Here is an 18,378-nt window from a genome sequence, read left to right on the forward strand (position 1 = left end):
AGGGAATTTTCTTGTCTAAGAATATATTTGAATAACGTGATGATAAAAATAAATTTTAAAAGAAAAATTTGCAGCGCCCTTGCCAAATTCATAATGCATAGGATAATTCATCTTATGAAGAAGAGTATACATTGTGATATTTTCAATCACTCTCTGCAAATTGTAAAGGCAGCATCCTGAAATAGTGCCAAAATAAGGTGCAATCACAATTTTGTTAGAATTAGTACACTTCTTTAAAATAAAACAAAAAATGTGAAGTTTCAACATCACAAATTATCATATTTTGCCACAAGATCTGCCAAGGTGTTTTTACATTACAGCATCTTTTGGCAGATTTCCATTTTTAACAGTAGTTCTGGGCTTTTTGTGACAGTGACGAGCAATTCTAAAATCACTGAGAAATGGGAGAAACAAAAAGCATTCGTAATTCTCTATTTGTGGTCTGACATAGATGACTCACCTTCCCAAAATTATTATAATATGACATTTATTGAGCCCCCCATGTGCCAAGTGAAATGTAAAAACAGTTAAACCTGCCCCTTTGGGAACTAAAATAGTAAAAAAGGAAATTTATATCTTGCCTATTCTCTTAGTTAAGATATATCAAATTCTTTGTATTTAAAACATTTAATGTTTATTTATTTTGGGAGAGAGAGAGAGAGAGAGAGAGCATGAGCAGAGGAGCAGCAGAGAGAGACGTGGGAGACACAGAATCCAAAGTGAGCTCCAGGCTTTGATCTGTCAGTATAGAACCCAACGTAGGGCTCGAACCCATGAACCGTGAGATCATGACCTGAGTTAAATAAAGTCAGACACTTAATTGAATGAGCCACCCAGGCGCCCCAATTAAATGCTTTTTTATAAGTCAAATGGAAGCAGGTAATATCCCATCTCTCACCTCTAGGAGCTTCTTTTCCCCTTTCTAGGAATGACTGGTCTAGAAAGGACTGTCACTCTTAAACAAATTTAAGAAAAAAGAAACAAGATCATTCCCTGAGAAAGAATGATCAACTTGGTGGAATTGGAGTAGAAACATGATCAGGAATTACCACTCACAAGACTAGAAAATATGGAGTGGAAAAAAGCCCAACTAAACTAAGAAGTCATGAAGGCTTGAAAGACCTTCCTTCCCCATCAAAGGTCAGAACAGACATAAAAGCAGGAGTCAGACTATGGAGGTTTCTCCATAGTCCTTCTCTCTAAACCAGTGAAGCTACTTATATCATAAAGCTTAAAGCTTTGTTCTTTTAGTCATGATATTTTAGTATTGATATATTTATCAAAAACAAAAGAACATATACTGTCTTTTGGTACATATTGAAATATGAAAGAGACACAAACTGAAATATTTACTGATGAAATGATTATGCTGTCTTGGATTTGCTTCAGAATAGTCCAGTGGTATGCTGAGTATGGGGGAAGGGGAAGTTTTATAGGTGAAATAGAATTGGCCATATGTTGATACTAGTTCAAACTAATAGGTGGGTCTTTGTGGGTTCCTCAAACAACTCTCTTTACTTTTGTGTTCTTTTGTGTATACTTAAAAATTTCCATAGGAATAATGAAAAATGTGACATATCCACAAACTAATATGTATTTGAAGAATGTACAGTCTGCTATTTTTTGATATTGCTCTCCCTAGTTCTGAGTCTGAATTCCCTAAGTGTGAGGGCTTTATCATTTAGCATTCATCATAGTGAGCTTCAGAAGAAAAATAAGATCCTTCATAAATACAAAATTGAATGAAACTGATTAAATGAAATATTTGAGTAGGTAAATTACTAAGGGCAATAAGCCTTTTGTTTTTTTCCCCACTTAAATTTAGGATTGTAAGAGGGCCTTTACAACTATATCAAAGACTAAATGATAGAAACCATCCTCCTCCAATGTTAGGAAAGTGATTTATATTATACACAGTTTATAGAAAGTAAAAGTAAATGCCAGAAATGGAAAGATCCCATCAAAAGGGGCAGTAGTTATATGAAGATCAGATGAGCACAGGCAACATTAGTGTATTAGTTTAATTGTACAAAATACACAGATTTGCTATGAACATTGAAAATATCTGGCTTGAGGTGTTCTGAGATTTTTGTATCCCTGACAATTATAAGAACCTAGAAAATTATTCGATTAAGGTAATTCATTTATCAGAAATATAGAAAACACAACACATGATTATCATCAAGGTTAATAAATATACAATTTTGAAACCACTGTATTTTTAAAACATGGGAATAACCTAACCTTCTTTCACTGATGAATTAAGAAATTCTTGGGGTGCCTGGGTGGCTCAGTCAGTTAAGCATCTGACTCTTGGTTTCCACTCAGGTCATGATCTCATGGTTTTCTGGGTTCGAGCCCCACATCAGGCTCTGTCTGCACTGACTGCCTAGAGACTGCTTGGGAGTCTCTGCTTCCCTCTCTCTCTGCCACTCCCCCACTCAGGCTGTTTCTGTGTCTTTCAAAAGGAAGGAAGGAAGGAAGGAAGGAAGGAAGGAAGGAAGGAAGGAAGGAAGGAAGGAAGGAAGGAGAGAGAGGGAGGGAGGGAAGGAAGGAAGGAAACAAAATTCTTGTTTCCTTAAATATAAGGTCAATCATTTATTGAACATCTGCATTTTGAGCATAATTCAAGACAGGCTGGAAGGAGAAAGAGAAAGGAGATACGTTTTGTACGTAATCCAGTTGAACTTAAGAACCCATAAAAGTTTCTCTTGTGTCATCTGGGGACAACTCTGCCCATTTAGGAAGTGCTGGGTAGAATTTCCTTAATGATATCATTTGACAGTAATGATTGTAGTTATTGATGTGTGCGAAAAAGCAATGCCCTGGCAGTAGTATTTCACATGACAATCTAGTAACAAGTTGTGTGAACAACACAGAGAGAGCAGATGTTTCTTTATGATAGTAAGAGACCCTTTGCAATACGTTTCAGATGTCAAACCCATTTTTGCTTAGTGTTTCTTCTTGTCTCTTATGAGTAAGCATAATTTCTCTTAAACATATGGCCCAAAATGAAGCAAGTCTGGGAAATCCCATTTATAACTTCAGTCTATGTTATTGGGGGAAAAAATCTTCTGAATTAGTAATAAAAACCATCTGTTCTCAGAGGAAAACGTTTCACACTGATGAAGTGAGACTAATATTCAGCATTTAAAAAAAGTATACAGAAAAATATAATGGAACAGTTTCTTTTTTAACAAGATGTCAAATTCATGTATTCACATTGTCTAATCAATCTTCAAAGTTTAACAGTCTCAGTATCTGTTGAAGAGCGAGGCCTATATTCCTTTACATACATATTTATTCTCATAAAATATGTTACCTATCAAGATATTTATTTTCAGAAATTATTTATCTTTCTTTAATGTTATAATTTGTTTACAATAATCTATTTTTAATCACCGTTGTTGAGTTTCCTCAATTTTTTCACAATCTTTTTAATCCGGTTATGATAATAATATAGGTTCATTGAAGAAAAGATTTTAATGCAAATATCAAGTCTAATGAAGAAAATTAAAAACAGTCATAATCAAACCACATAGATATATCTACCTATAACATTTTGGTTTATTTCTTTCAGCACCGTTTTCAAATTTCACTTTTATTTTTATCAAAGTTTTATGTGTTAATAGTTTTAAAATCAAATAATTATATAAATTCTATAAAACAGTAATCAACTGTTCGATGTTACCCATTTTCATTAACATTTCCCAAACACAGTTATTTTAAATTCCTCTAGCTATTTCTTGTCACCTTTCTGGTCCTCCTCATATATATATATATATATACACACGCTATATATGTAAGCACATGCACATGCGGACATATTTGTGTACATGTAAAAAGCATGCAATATTTCTACTTCCTTATAATTCAGTTTCTTATATTATTTCTCACTTCCAGACATGAACCAAAAGGACTTGGGTTTCTTACATTGTCTGTAGACTTCCCAGTCTAATACATATTTCCTATCCTATCCTTCCATTATGGTTATATTAAAATTATATTGAATTTCATTTTTGCTTTTCATATTATAATTATTACCATATAAATTTAATGATGGTTAAACTCAGTAGTATATTATGGTTATCTTATACAACTCTCTAGTCTCCATGGATTTAGTAATTTTCTCTTTTTTTCCTCCTTTGCTTATGGTACCTATCCTTATTGCACTATATTATTCTTTTAGCAGATGTGTATGTGTCCCCTCTCTAGGCTCTCCCAAAATATTCAAGGAAGTAGCCTTTTGCAACTTTTGCAATTTCTACAAACTATTTTCTGTTTTTGCTTTATTGTGTTATATTCTGGGAGGTGTCCTCAAATTTGTCTTCCAAATTTTTTATTGATTTTTAAGCCTTTGCTTCCATATTAAAAATGTTTAATGCTATTTTGGGATATTCCTTAGTATTTTGTTTTATAATTAATTATATATTCTCTTTCAGTGGTGTCTCTGTTTTCTTCATCTTCTTTTTTAATGTATTATCCTTTTTTGTCTGGGTCTTTTATGTTAGAGCTCTTTCTCAAGTACATGGTGTAACTTACCTATCCGTTGATGGTCACAGTGGGATATCTCTGCTCAGGATGTTGGCTTTCCCTTAATTTCGCTTTTCTTTTGGTGTATGCATCCTTAACTCTGACGTGCATTTTAAAATCTAGATTTTCTGTGGATCACCTTCTTCATAGTATATCCCTCATCTTCTGTCAGCATATGTAAAGTCTTTTTTTTTTATTCCTGCCCTTTTAATACAAAGAATATTTTTCAGCATCAGAATGCAAATAAATTATTTTCTTAGACATTCAACAAAGTGTGTAGATTGCTGAGCACTTCACCAGAAAGGAGCAAGTGAGAACTACACGTTGTTCAAATGGCTGCATGTTGTTTTGATCCATATTACATGTAAAAATATACTATAACATAACATGTTAACCTATTTTGTGCTGTATGTCTATTCATTTGTTCATTTACTCATTCGTGGGGACCCCACTGTCTACATGTCCCCCTACTGTACACAAAAGGATACCTGTGTACAGGCACTCCAGCTGCCCAAGTCTAAGACTCGCCCTACCCACTTGGGACATGCTCCTCCCTCTGGCTCGCTTCCCGGCCAATTCTTGAGCATCCTTTCTTTGGGACATAATCTGGGCATCCACCATCTGCTCTTTGGATCAAACATTTGGCTCTTGCACTTAGATGCTGTTGGGATATATCTTTATTTGCAGAGTAAGCTGAAAAATTTCCTCTCCTACCACAAAAAGATGATGGGCAGCCTGAAGTATATGTGCAGAAGTTTAGAGGACAAGCCCCGTAGGTTGGCTTCATAGCAAAGGGTACCAGGTGAGGCACAATTTGAGGGGGGCATTTGCCAGTTCTCAAACAAGTCCTTCCTCGTCTCATCCTCACATCTTTTTTTTAATTGATTTTTTAATATAATTTATTGTCAGGTTGGCTAAGATACAGTGTATACAGTGTGCTCTTCCCTTAATTCATTGCTTACATACAACACCCAGTGCTTATCCCAACAAGTGCCCTTCTCAATGTCCATCACTCATTTTCCCTTCTTCCCCCCCAACCCCCCCATCAACTCTCAGTTTGTTCTCTGGATTTAAGAGTCCCTTATGGTTTTTCCTCCCTCCCTCTATACTTGTAACTATTTTCCCCCTTCCCTTCCCACATGGTTTTCTGTTAAGTTTCTCAAGTTCCACATACGATATCTGTCTTTCTCTGAATGACGTATTTTACTTAACTTAGACTTTCACCTGGGGCATCTGGGTAGGTCAGTCAGTTAAGAATCCGATTCTTGATTTCACCTCAGGTCATGATTCCATGGTCTTGAGATCAAGCCCCGCATCAGGCTTCATACTGAGGTTAAGATCTGCTTGAGATTCTCTCTTTCCCTTTCTCTCTGCTCCTCCCCAGCTTGAGCACATGTGCTATCTCTCTCAAAAGAATTAAATAAACATTTTTTTAAAATCAGACTTTCAGCCAACCTTCTGTTTTTCAAACCCATCCATACCCTGGCATCAGTATACCTGCCATCTCTAATTCCTGGGCTGTTCCAGGATTCTGAAGTGGCAAAAAAATATAGATACTTAGCCTTCATCTTCTCAGATCTGAAGAGTTATTTGTTCCTTGTATATAAAAATTCCAACTTCAAATGTCGTTGACATCTCTGCTATAATTTCATCTTTAAAATTTGTGTTTTAATGTCTTTCATTTATGTAGTTTTAGAGGGATGTGATGATAAATGTTATATTTTATCTTTCATATTTAACTGGGAAACTTTTCCGATTTTTGTTTTGCTTGTTCATCTACAACTAACATGTACTACCAACTTGGTATTTCCAAGTTTCTACTAATATGAGACATGCATATTTGTAGCCATTTATGCTTATGCATAAAATACCAATTCTATATAAAAACTCATTTTTGTTTTGATAAGCATTAGCTCTTCCATTTGTTGTGAAAATTGCTACCCAGTTTATGCTTGTATGTATAGTTACTTCAGAAATAATCAAACATTGAATGCTGATACTACAGCACAAATTTCCAGATATTAATCCAGTGCTTAATTTTGATAGTGTAATGGCAAAATTGTCATTTATTACCCATTATGTGTAACTGTAATAGCAAATCATTAAAATTCAAAATTATAGCAGAGGGTTCCTTTAATAAAAATAGGAGTGTGTCCATGATTGGAAGTTAAGGACACCCAAAGTATTTTTTATAAGTAAAATTTTAGAATCAATTATTTTAGTGTTTATTTGTTTTTTAGAGAGAGAGAAAGAGAGAGAATAAGGGAGGGGCAGAGAGAAAGGGAGATAGAACCTGAAGCAGGCTCCAGATTCTGAGCTCTCAGCACAGAGGCCAACATGGGGCTGGAACCTATGGACTGCAATATCATGACCTGAACCAAAGTAAGTAGCTGAACTGACTGAGCCATCCAGGCGCCCCCTAGAATCAATTATCTTAAATGGAACTTAATATGTATGATGTATACATCTTTATATACACATATATGTAAGATGTTCAATCAAACCTAATTTCAAATTGGATAAGACATGTTGTATCATAATGCTTTTCACCATTCCAATTGCACGTACAGAACTCATTAAATATCCTGATTTTTATGGATATATCAATATATAAATTTATATGCTATGATTTCTGTGGTATAAACACTTTCTCAATGAGTATGCCATAATTTCTGTAATCATCTTATAATAATTAGGCATTTCAGATGTTTCCAATTTTCACAAGTATAAATAATGTTCTTTCCTTAGAATGGATGATTAATGGAGCAAATACTAGATTTTGGAGGAGATACTAACAAATAAAATAAGTAGTGCAACATTTTTTTTATGTCTATTCCTACATTTGTGATAATATTGTTAAGTACATGAAAGGAAACCCACCTGAATCTAAATGTGTTGTATTCTAATGTTTTCTCTCCACACTATTTACAACACTCCATTTTCTTCTTCTTCTTCTTCTTCATCTGCTGCTGCTGCTGCTGCAGCTGCTGCTGCTGCTGCTGCTGCTGCTGCTTCTTCTTCTTCTTCTTCTTCTTCTTCTTCTTCTTCTTCTTCTTTTGCAATAGAGGTGTGTTAAGTCAGTGTGAATTTTGTTCCTTTGTTTGATGTGTTGTTTTTCCAATTGCCACCAAGCAATTCTCCCATTCTCAGAATACATTGAGTGTACTACAAATTTAATAGAATTCTGATGCTGCCCACCTGAAGACAGCATCAGCTCCCACAAATTAAGGGGTTAGTCCCATATGACTGCCCCCACTTCGGACACCAGTTTAAGTCCCAATTGTTATTTGTGCTTCTGACAGACTGGCTATAACCCAGAGGTTCCCATATCCTTTCGTCTGATTTGATTAATTTTCTCAAGTGGCTCAGAGAACTCAGAGAAACACTTACATTCACCAGCTTATTATAACGGATATTATAAAGGGTACAGATGAACAACCAGTTGAGGAAATACATAGGACAAGGTCTGGAAGGGTACCAAGCATGGTAGCTTTGATTTCCTTGGAACTGGAGTGTACCACCCTTCCAGCATGTGGATGCTTTACCAACCCAGAAGTCCATCCGAATATCTTTGTTCAAGAGTTTTTATGGAGCTAAGTCTATAGTCCCCCAGCTCCTTTTCCTCTTCCCAGAGGTTTGTGGTTGGGCTGAATGTTCCAAGCTTCTAATAACTGTTTTTTTGTTTGGTTTGGTTTGGTTTGGTTTGGTTTGGTTTGGTTATCAGCCCCATCCTAATTTGAGGTCCCACCTTGTAGTCTCATTAACATGACCTTAGGTATGATCAAAAGGAGCTCTGTTTGAGTATCAAAAGACTATCACTTAGGAAATTCTGAGGATTTGAGGAGCTTTGTGCTAGGAACTATGGACAAAAACCAAATATATATTTTTACCATACCCTACTTTGTATATAATTTTATCTTCCTGTCTTGACGCTCATGTGAATATAGTCATGAATGTAAAAGCTTTCCAGAACGAGTCTAAGAGTGGACTCTCTCGCACTAATTTTTCCTGTTTTTTTACTCTTTGTGTGCAATGTTTTTATTAGTTATGCAAACATTTTCTCTTTTTCTTTTTCTGTCATTTTATAGTTCAGTAGCATCTAAGTCTCCTCCATATCATTTAAATTTTTACTTATTTTTGTCTCTACAAATTTATCTAAAGATTAATTTACTCATCACTAGTTCAGTGTTTGAAAGTGGTAATTATGTTCTTTAATATGTCAGTTGTAGATTTCAATTTTATTTTGCCTTACTGGATTTCCTATAATCTCTCCTTATCCCAAGTATCTTCCATTAAATCTCAGTCCCATTCATTTTGTTTTGTTTTTTGGGGTTTTTTTTTTTTTGCCTTTCTGCTACTATTTCATAATATCTTTTAAATGTAGTTTATTTGTACATTCTATAAACTTTAGATAGCAGGTAATTTTCTAATATTCAGAAGCATATTATTTTCCTAAGGCTTTGGATGAAATTCATTTTCCCTTTTTCTGAAGGTACTATATATTAGAATACTGTTTTCTATTATTCAATTGTTTTTCTATATCTTATTTATTTATTTATTTATTTACTGTTAGGTTATAATCAGCTTGTATATTTTACCTTTTATTCTACTCAGATGACTTTCTTAAACTTTCCACTCAAAGGCAGAATGATACACGTGTCTCTAACCTGATTCTCCTTGTCCAAGAGCCTTTCATCTAAATGTTCTAGATCATGTGGTATTTTCATCTAATCAAAGTACTTGCATCTATGACATCTTAGCTTTGTGGAATATATCAAATACTACAGTCCTCTTCTTTCATCCTTCCCTCTACCATGTTTGCCATTTGGGGAACTGCATCTCCAAAGGGAAAATGATTTCTGCCAGTTTTCATTTCCTAACTGCACTGCTATGTTGTTCAGTTGCTTCCTGGAGTGGTTGAAGAAAAATAAATATTAAAGACCATAAATAAGGAAATGGGGTTAAGATACTCTTTAAGAAGTATTATTTATATAATAATATAGGATTACTTGGTTTGCTGTTTATATGGACTTATTATTTGTGAACTAGAGAATAGACAATGAGTTTGCAAAAGCAATACATATCAACTTCTACTTTAATATACTTATTTTCTCTGCATAAACATTCTTGTTATTAGATGTGTTTCTTAGTCCAAGCCCATTGACCTTATAATTATAGGATTTCTTTCCTTAGTGTTGGGAGCAAGTTTTCCAACATTACTAGAATTTAGTAGTGTTGCAAAATTTTACCTTGTTTTTCTTCTGAGTTCTTTCCAAGTCATTTCAGTGGGAGATGTTGGATCAGAGATTTACCTCCGATACCGTTTAAATCAAGTCTTCCAACTTTTATGTACCTTCAGTCAAATGGTACAATCCCTTTCTCTGATTCTCTAGTCCTGTTTAGACCTACGGAGTATATTCTTTTAATGAAATGCTTTAGTTGTATTGCCTCTAAATTTTAATGCTATCAGGCTGGTCTTTAAAATGATTCACCTAAACTCTTTCTCTCTTAGTGTTGATGAATTGTCTTCATCTCTTCTGAAATTTCTGATAAATCTCTGCCTTATATAGAAAACATAGAAAATGCAAAGTAGTATCCAGAAACTAAAAAAAAAAAAAAAAAAAGATTTGATTTTGTTTGCCAATAGAATAGCATACTGAGAATTAATATTTGCCCCAAGGAAAATGTTTTTTCCTATAAAGTTTATTTTTAATATATGTCTCTTTATGAGAGCAGAACAAAAAGTTTGAAAGTACATATTTCTCAAAAGACAGAAACATTAAAGTAGTAGTTTATTTACAAATGCAAAACAAAAATGGGCTTCATTTATAAAAACTTCATGAAAATCTATGGAATACATTGAATGATCTATCCTGAGATTTCTTTATTTTTCTACTACTAAAATATTGTATAAACAGGTTAACAAAAATATACTTCCACTTTTGCTACCAAGGTCTTACCCATCCAGATGATAACCATTGGCTTAAAGAAATAAAAAAATGTAGTGCTGATTGTCACTTAAGCACATATAGCTTTTGTAATTTTCTTTTTTGATGACCCCCTAAATCTTATGGTTTAATAGACCCAAAGAATCTGGAGAAGAGGATCCAATATGATTCTGATAGCAGTATAGCAAGCATTCAAACTACTTGTTTTTTGTTTGTTTGTTTTGTCTTTTATAATTTTTTAAAATTTATTTGTTTTTGAGAGACAGGGATAGAAAAACCATGAACAGGGGAGGGGCAGAGAGAGAGGAGACACAGAATCCGAAGCAGACTCCAGGCTCTGAGCTGTCAGCACAGAGCCCTACATGGAGCTCAAACTCATGACGAGATCATTACTTGAGCTGAAGTCGGATGCTTAAGTGAGCCATCTGATCAGTTCTACCTCTAAAATATATCTTGGGTCATTCCATTTTCCCCCATCTCCATTGCCAGAGTCCTTGCCTGGCTCATCATCACAATTGCTCTTCTGGTTACAACTGTAGACAGTCTCCAGCTTCTGTCTATAACTCTGTAAATTGTGTTCCATAGAGTCTCCGGAGTGATATGCTTTAAAAATGGGATTGTATCAGTTCTCTGCTTAAAGGCATTAGATTGTATTAAAAAAAATTCATACTTCTTGCTATGTCTTTAAAGACTTTACCAAATCTGTTTCATGGGATTTCAGACCATTCCTCTGTGATTCTTGAGACTTAAGTCTAATTGGACTTCTTTCAGTTCTTCAAGTTTTTGACCTTAGGTTTGTCATGTACGATTTCCTCTGCCTGGAAAGATCTTTTTCTACCCCATCCTCTTCTTTCCATTGTCAATATTTTTCTTATCCTTTATTTCTCAGTTTAAACATTACTTCCAGAGAATGATCTGAACAGCACAGCTCCTCACGTTCTTCATCAATATGCCACAACTCAGCACCATATCTTTTTTCTTGATACTTAGCACAGTGTGTAATTTTTGTAAATTGATTTTCTGATTTGTATATAACTTATCTCCTAGACTGTGTGGTTGATGAGAGCAGGGACCACAGATGATTTGTGCCCAGGATACATATAGACTGAAATCCCATACTCCACAGTTGTCCAAGACTACTCTGTTTTGTACCTGCTGACTTGACATGATTGTTAATAACACCTTCTTACACTCTTACAAATGTTTCAGTTTGGTTGATATATTACATGCCAGCTCATCAGGTATACTAGACAATAAATATTTGTTGCGTAAATGAATAGATGAGAGGCTCTGATATATATATGTTAAAAAAAATGTATAGAAAAAAGGAGGATTTGAAGTGCACCCCAGGGCTCACTGAAAATATAAGATATAAAGAGTATAAAAAGCTATTTTAAGGCTTCTGGAAGGTGTGAATATTTGTGTGTATATTTTGGTGTTTTTGTGTGCATGTAGCGTGTATATTAGCTCTTTAAAAATTCACTAAGCCTGTAGATGGAATCATCCTTAAAGATACCTAAAATCACAGTCTCTCAAAATGTTTCCTAAAATTTCTATTTAGTTTGCTATTAGTAACTAAATGTTATATCTTGAAACATTTTTTTACTGTTATACAGATTTCTTTGTGTCTAACTTTTCTTCTCTTGAAACTAAGGTCTATTACTGCTCTTCTGCTAGTTGGTAAATAGTAGTTGGAAATGGAAAAGGAAGCATACCCTATAATCTTCTATTTGATTGAAATCTGTAATCAAAGTAATATTTATTTTAATTAATGGGCTCATTTTTTTGTTTTTAAATCATTAGAAAATTAATAGAAAAAATAATACCAGAAAAATAATAAATTTCATTTAAGCCTTTTCTTCAGAATTATTTCTTTAAATACTAATTTTTAAGGATCTAAAAATTCACTCAGAATACTTAGATATTTAATATATATGAGAGAGCAGCTGGAATTTCTTTTAAATATTTTACTTTGAAATATATATCTTTTGCTATATTTTGACATTGAGAACTAGTATTACTTTATACTACTTTGAAATATTATTCAATATTCACTCAAACATATTGTGTCCATTGGTCATAAAGTTATATGAATATATTATTAAAAATATATTTCTCTAAAATAACATATTTAGACATTTAGGTTTTAGGTACTTTTTTTTAAAGAACTCACAGGCAGACTTTTTTTTCAGGCAGAATTTAACTTTGCAGGCTGTTAATGAATATAGCATGTTTTGATTTATATTCTCAGATATTTCACTCCATTTAAATGCAAAGAAAAACTGGAAAATTATTTCACTTAATTATAACACATTTTCCTATTAGCATTCAAAGAATCAGATTTCATTTATCCAAAGCAGAAAACTGACTGAATAACTCTATTTATCTAGAAGATATCAAGAAATACCAAAATAATGACTCAATGTATATATATTTGTGTATATTTGTATATTGACAGATATGTATGTGTAGGTATGTCTGTATACCTCAAACACACACACATGCATATGCATACGTCTTCACATCCATCCATCCATACATGTGCATGTCTTTCACATACATTTATACTACACATATTGTATGTGTGTGTGTTTGTTCATGCACATTTACATATATGTGTGTATATGTATCCAGGAATGGTGCTGAAAAAATTAATTTTATTTCAGACAATAAAAAACAGAAAATTAAACAAAGTAAATTATAAAATAAAAATAGTTACTTTGTTTCAGCATTAAAAATAATGACATTTATATTTTGTTAATTTTTAAAAATGCTAACTCTATATGTCACTACTATATATTGATGAATAGGGCCTGGAAGAGAGGAGATAGCTGTATATAAAAAAGTACATGGGCTTTGGCATCATTGGGTAGATCTGACTGAATCTAGGTTTTGCCACTGGTGTAATCTTAGAAAAGTTATTTGCCTCCCTGCCCTCAGTTTCTCCATCTGCTAAATTAAAACTATGTATTACAAGATGTACCAAAATGAACACATTGTTAAACAGTGAAAAATGTAATTTTTATACTCAGTTCTCAAGCCTGTGAGTGTCAAATTCACCAGCCGTGTTCTTAAAGTTTATTAATAGACCCAAGTACTTTCAGAGTAGGAATGATTATTGTTGTGGTTTCAAAATATTGTCTTGTGGGAGCTAGCAAGATTTATCCTGGGAAAGAAACAATGCATGACTCCATCTTACAACTGTGAGTTCATGACCTGAGCTGAAATTAAGAGTTGGATGCTTAGCAGACTGAGTCACCCAGGGGCCTTTTGTATCTTCTTTATCAATTCATCTGTTGATGGACATTGGGCTGTTTCCAAATCTTGGCTATTGTAAACAATGCTGCAATAAACAGAAGAATGCCATAAAAGAAAGAAAGGAAGAAAGAGAGAGAGGGAGAGGGAGGAAGGGAGAGGAAGGAAGGGAGAGGAAGGAAGGAAGGAAGGAAGGAAGGAAGGAAGGAAGGAAGGAAGGAAGGAAGGAAGGAGAAATTAAAAGAAACAACCATGAAAGCTAGCTTTAAACCTAAAGAGCTGACATTAGGAATACTTATTTTCTCTCTTGGTCTGTTTGGGTAGGTAGAATTATGAGTCTTGAACACTACATAAAGTAAGTCGGTATTATTATATTGCAGGTCTTTGATGATAGGCTGTGAATCTACTCAGACTCTGAAAATTATATAATAACTAGCAAAAAATGTATAGTACAGAAACTGTAATATGGGAAAAAGAAAGAGCAACATTTCTCTAGTTTCAGGAATTAGGGCAAATGACTGAGCATATCCAAAAAGATAAGAGAGTTTCAAATGAAGAATATTGGGAAAGACATTAATATAGAAAGGAAGAGAGACATTTGTTAGGGAGGGTAGAAGAGAGAAAGATTGATCATATTAAAACTTTTAAAGTGGAAAGACAAGCAGTTAGTAAACTGTATGTCTAATGCTAAGCATCCATTTAACCCAGTAGCAATGTCATTATGTACCCAGCACAACACTGTGCATTTTATTGCCAGTATGCCATTTCATATTTATAATTATAATCTAGGATGGGCAAGAATATATCATCATCATATTACAGATGAAAAAACTGAGGACTGGAAGAATTAAATAACTGTTTAAGGTTACATGTTTGGTAGAGCAAAGATTTATAATCAGGATTTTAAACATCAGAACCTGAGCTTTTGCTCATTATACTCTACAGCTTCTATAGAGTATTGTTTTTTGGTTTTAGTTCCTCTCCAGCATTTCACACTGACATTTAAATTGTCAAATATTTTGGCTACAGATTTATGTTCACCAGTAATTTAATAAATGCTCTGACAAATGTAAAACTTTCAAGAAAATCACCATCCTTTTCTGTCAAGTGCTCTTAAATATTAATTATTTTTCACTCTTATTTCAACTTTAATGGATTTTGTTGGGATCTGTTAATTTGCAAGTAAGTTACATAGTGAAAATTTCATTCTTGAGATTTTTCAGATTCTAATTATATAGATTATAGATTGTGACAATATACATTTTTATGTATAGTCATTAACTTTAGCAAGATCAAATTTCCGAGGTCAAAAATTGTTGATCTTAATTTTATCATGAAGTCTTAATTTTTCTGTCAAATTCAGATTTTACTATAGAAGTCAATGTTCATTTTATTTTGTTCTGATTGTGTTGCTGGCATCTAATTTTTTTGAGGATCAATATTTATATTTTTCAGGCTTGTTAACAAGATGCAACTCTTAAGTAAAGTTTTAACCTATTGTAATGTTTACTTTTGTGGTTTTAGTTATCATCCCTAGTTAATTGAGTTAATGTCATGGACCTGACTGTAGAGGTATACCAGTGCCACTCAGGTAGAGAAGAGATGTGACCATGCTTCCATTCTTTCCTGGAGATTTCTGTTAGAGGATTCTTGATAGGTATCAGCTTGAAAAAAAAGTCAAGTTCAGTGCTGTGGGATTTTTTGGAACAAACAACTGTGATTTCTGGATTGGGGTGGATTTTTGTCCTGGGGATGGGATCATGAATTAATGTTAAACAGTTTGTGTTTTTTTGAAAGTTTTTTTTTTAATGTTTTTATTTCTAGGAGAGAGAGAGAGAGACAGCGTGAGCAGGGGAGGGTCAGAGAGAGAGGGAGTCACAGACTGAAACAGGCTCTAGGCTCTGAGCTGGCAGTCTGCACAGAGCCCGATGCGCGGCTCGAACCCAGGAACCTCGAGATCATGACCTAAGCGAGAGTCGGACGCTTAACCGACTAAGCCACCCAGGTGCCCCAAACAGTTCTTAAACATTCACCAAAAATGTGTTTCCTGGATTGAATCTGATATGGGAAAAATGAATTTATGCCTCCATCACATATCTTTTTAATTAAAATTTTTGCATTTTCAAGAGGGAGTATCATTTCCAATTTTGCAGGTTAGCAGATAAATTCTTTTGTTGTTGTTGTTTTGTTTTTATTTTCATAAGTATATTTCTTAAATTTAACTCTGCAATCTAGCTGGGCTTGGAGAGAAGTAAGGAAAATATGGAACCCATGGAACTGCATCAAGAACAAAAAGAGTATAGGATATTTCAAGTAGATGGGGGTAAAGTGGTGCTCTCCTAACTACAGAAGGATTGGCCTAGTAGTTAAAATAAAACACAAGTCAATGACATTTATTAGATTGTCCACAGTCTGCAATGGTGATTTTCTTCATGGTTTTGCCATTCCTGGACCCAAAGCATTCCATGGCTTTCACAGTATTCATGCTTCTTTCACCTTGCCAAAGACCACATACTTTCTATCCAATCACTCAGCCTTGGCAGTCCAGATGAAAAACTGTGAACCATTTGTTTAGGGTACAACATTTGTCATCGACAAGATGCCAGGATCCATTTGCTTCAAGATGAACTTTTCATCATCAAATTTCTCCCCATAGATGGACTTGCCACCAGTGCCATTATGGCATGTGACGCCACTACGCTGACACATAAATTGCAGGAAATCAGGAATCTTTATAACCAAATCCTTTCTCCCCAGTGCTCAGAGAACAAAAGTTCTTGCTGTCTTTGGAACTTTGCAAACAGCTGGAAAGAGACCCAGCCCAAGGGCTCACTGCCCACAGAGATGTTGAAGAACATGGTGGGGTTGACCATGGCGGGGAGGCATGTGTGGCACCCAAGTGGCAGTGTTTGCAAGGCCTATAACCAAATCTGAATCAAGCCATACATCTCAAGATTACAACTGGAACTTGAAAGCAAGTTGTCTCCATGTCTTTAAGCTTATGCACAATGATTAAACCCAAGTACGGACTTCTAGGGAGCCACTATATGAGTGTATGATTTTCTCCAGAAGTAATATTGAATCCTGCTGGATCCAATAATCTGGTCCTATGATTAAACATAGGCAAATAGAAAGTATAGAGAAAGATTTATAAGTTGTTCACAAAAGCATTCTGGAAATAATTTGCTTTGGTTTCTGTTTGGTTAGAAATGAAATCAGGGTTGGCTGAAAGGGAAAATAGTAGATCAATGGAGAGGTCATAATGATACCAAATAACGTTTGCAAATAAATGTGCAACAGATGTGGAAATCCAGTAAGTAATTATGAGGATGATTTTATGCTTAACACCTTTGACAGGAAGCAGTTCAAAAATATTTCAGCATTTTTTTTTTTTAAACCAAAGAAGTTTGTACTTAGATTAGAAAACAAAGGACAAAGAATACTTATCTTGAGTGGATGCTTTAGAATCTCTGTAAACATTCAAACACCTAATTCATTGTGGCAGAGAACATGGGGTCATATACTAGATCAGAGCAGTTTGTACAGCGTAGCCCTGTGTTTGATCAAAATGTAATGACTAATGCTATTATGTGTCCTTTTGAAAATAAACAGCACAAAGGCATAACAATGACTTTTATTTTAATAATTTTATAGTAATATTTAATCTGCCTAATATAGGAAGAGATGAGGAAAAATGACAGAGTTCTTGCACCTTCATATATGATCAATATACTCTTATGGGAATGTAGGTTATTGGCTGCTTATATAACCTAGGGTATACATCAGTGCCCTGGCACTCAGCTTTGTGACCAGTTATATCGTTTTAAGCTCAGATGCTTTTGAAATAAGTAATAGCAGAAGATCAAACAGCTGGGGTATCAGCATGCAGGGAAAAAAAAGAGCAAAGCTGCAAAATGAATTTACAAATGTTACCGGAGGAACTGAAAATTCTGAAAAGTCCAAGATCCAATGTACTTTAGTAAATATAGCCTATATGAAAAATGTCTACAATGTACACAACACTATTTTGGACATACATCTACCACCTCCTACCTCTTAACCTTCCTCCCTTTCTCTGACATTAGATAAAACTGTTGACTAATATGATTCACAATCTCTCTGAGGTTATGGAACCTCAAAACACACAATGGAACATACAATATATTATGTTCTAATATGCACAGTATCTATGAACATTGCACATTGAAACTGTGATCATGTATATTCATTAATGAGTAGGTAGCAAAGTTGTGTGATTTTGATGAATTTCTCTGTGAGAAGATAAAAACACTGGGATTACTGTATTTTACGCAAAAGAGAAGCATATTGTTTTCTTTTTCATTTTAAGCAAGCAGGAGGGTTTCTAAGGCCTCACTAGGTTACCTTTGTTCACATTAGCTTGCCATTGTATTTTTGAAATTCACATTTTAATAGCAGTCATATAAATAATGTAGTAACTGCCAGCAATCAGATTACATTCTTATTCTGTCATTTAAGCATTATGCATTATAATAATAAAAACGACTTTTATACACATGTTTATTCTGTTCTTCAAAACAGGATTTCTTCCACATCTTTCCTAGTGCCTTATGAAGAAGAGGTGGTCAAGATAGCTTTTTTTTAATTGATGGGAGAATATGAA

General features: G+C 34.2%; 1 protein-coding gene and 1 pseudogene across 1 annotated transcript in view; one reads left to right on the forward strand and one right to left on the reverse strand.

Moving 5' to 3' along the window:
* Nucleotides 1-18,378, forward strand: part of LRP1B (LDL receptor related protein 1B) — a gene marked incomplete at its 5' end in the record, with an annotated part of 553,279 nt that overhangs the window by 175,398 nt on the left and 359,503 nt on the right. The gene's annotated exons all lie outside the window — the stretch shown is intronic.
* Nucleotides 16,120-16,609, reverse strand: LOC120224254 (annotated as a pseudogene).

The sequence above is a fragment of the Hyaena hyaena genome, unplaced genomic scaffold (genome assembly GCF_003009895.1).
Source record: "Hyaena hyaena isolate Hyena2069 unplaced genomic scaffold, ASM300989v1 scaffold_1141, whole genome shotgun sequence".
NCBI classification, from domain to species: domain Eukaryota; kingdom Metazoa; phylum Chordata; class Mammalia; order Carnivora; family Hyaenidae; genus Hyaena; species Hyaena hyaena.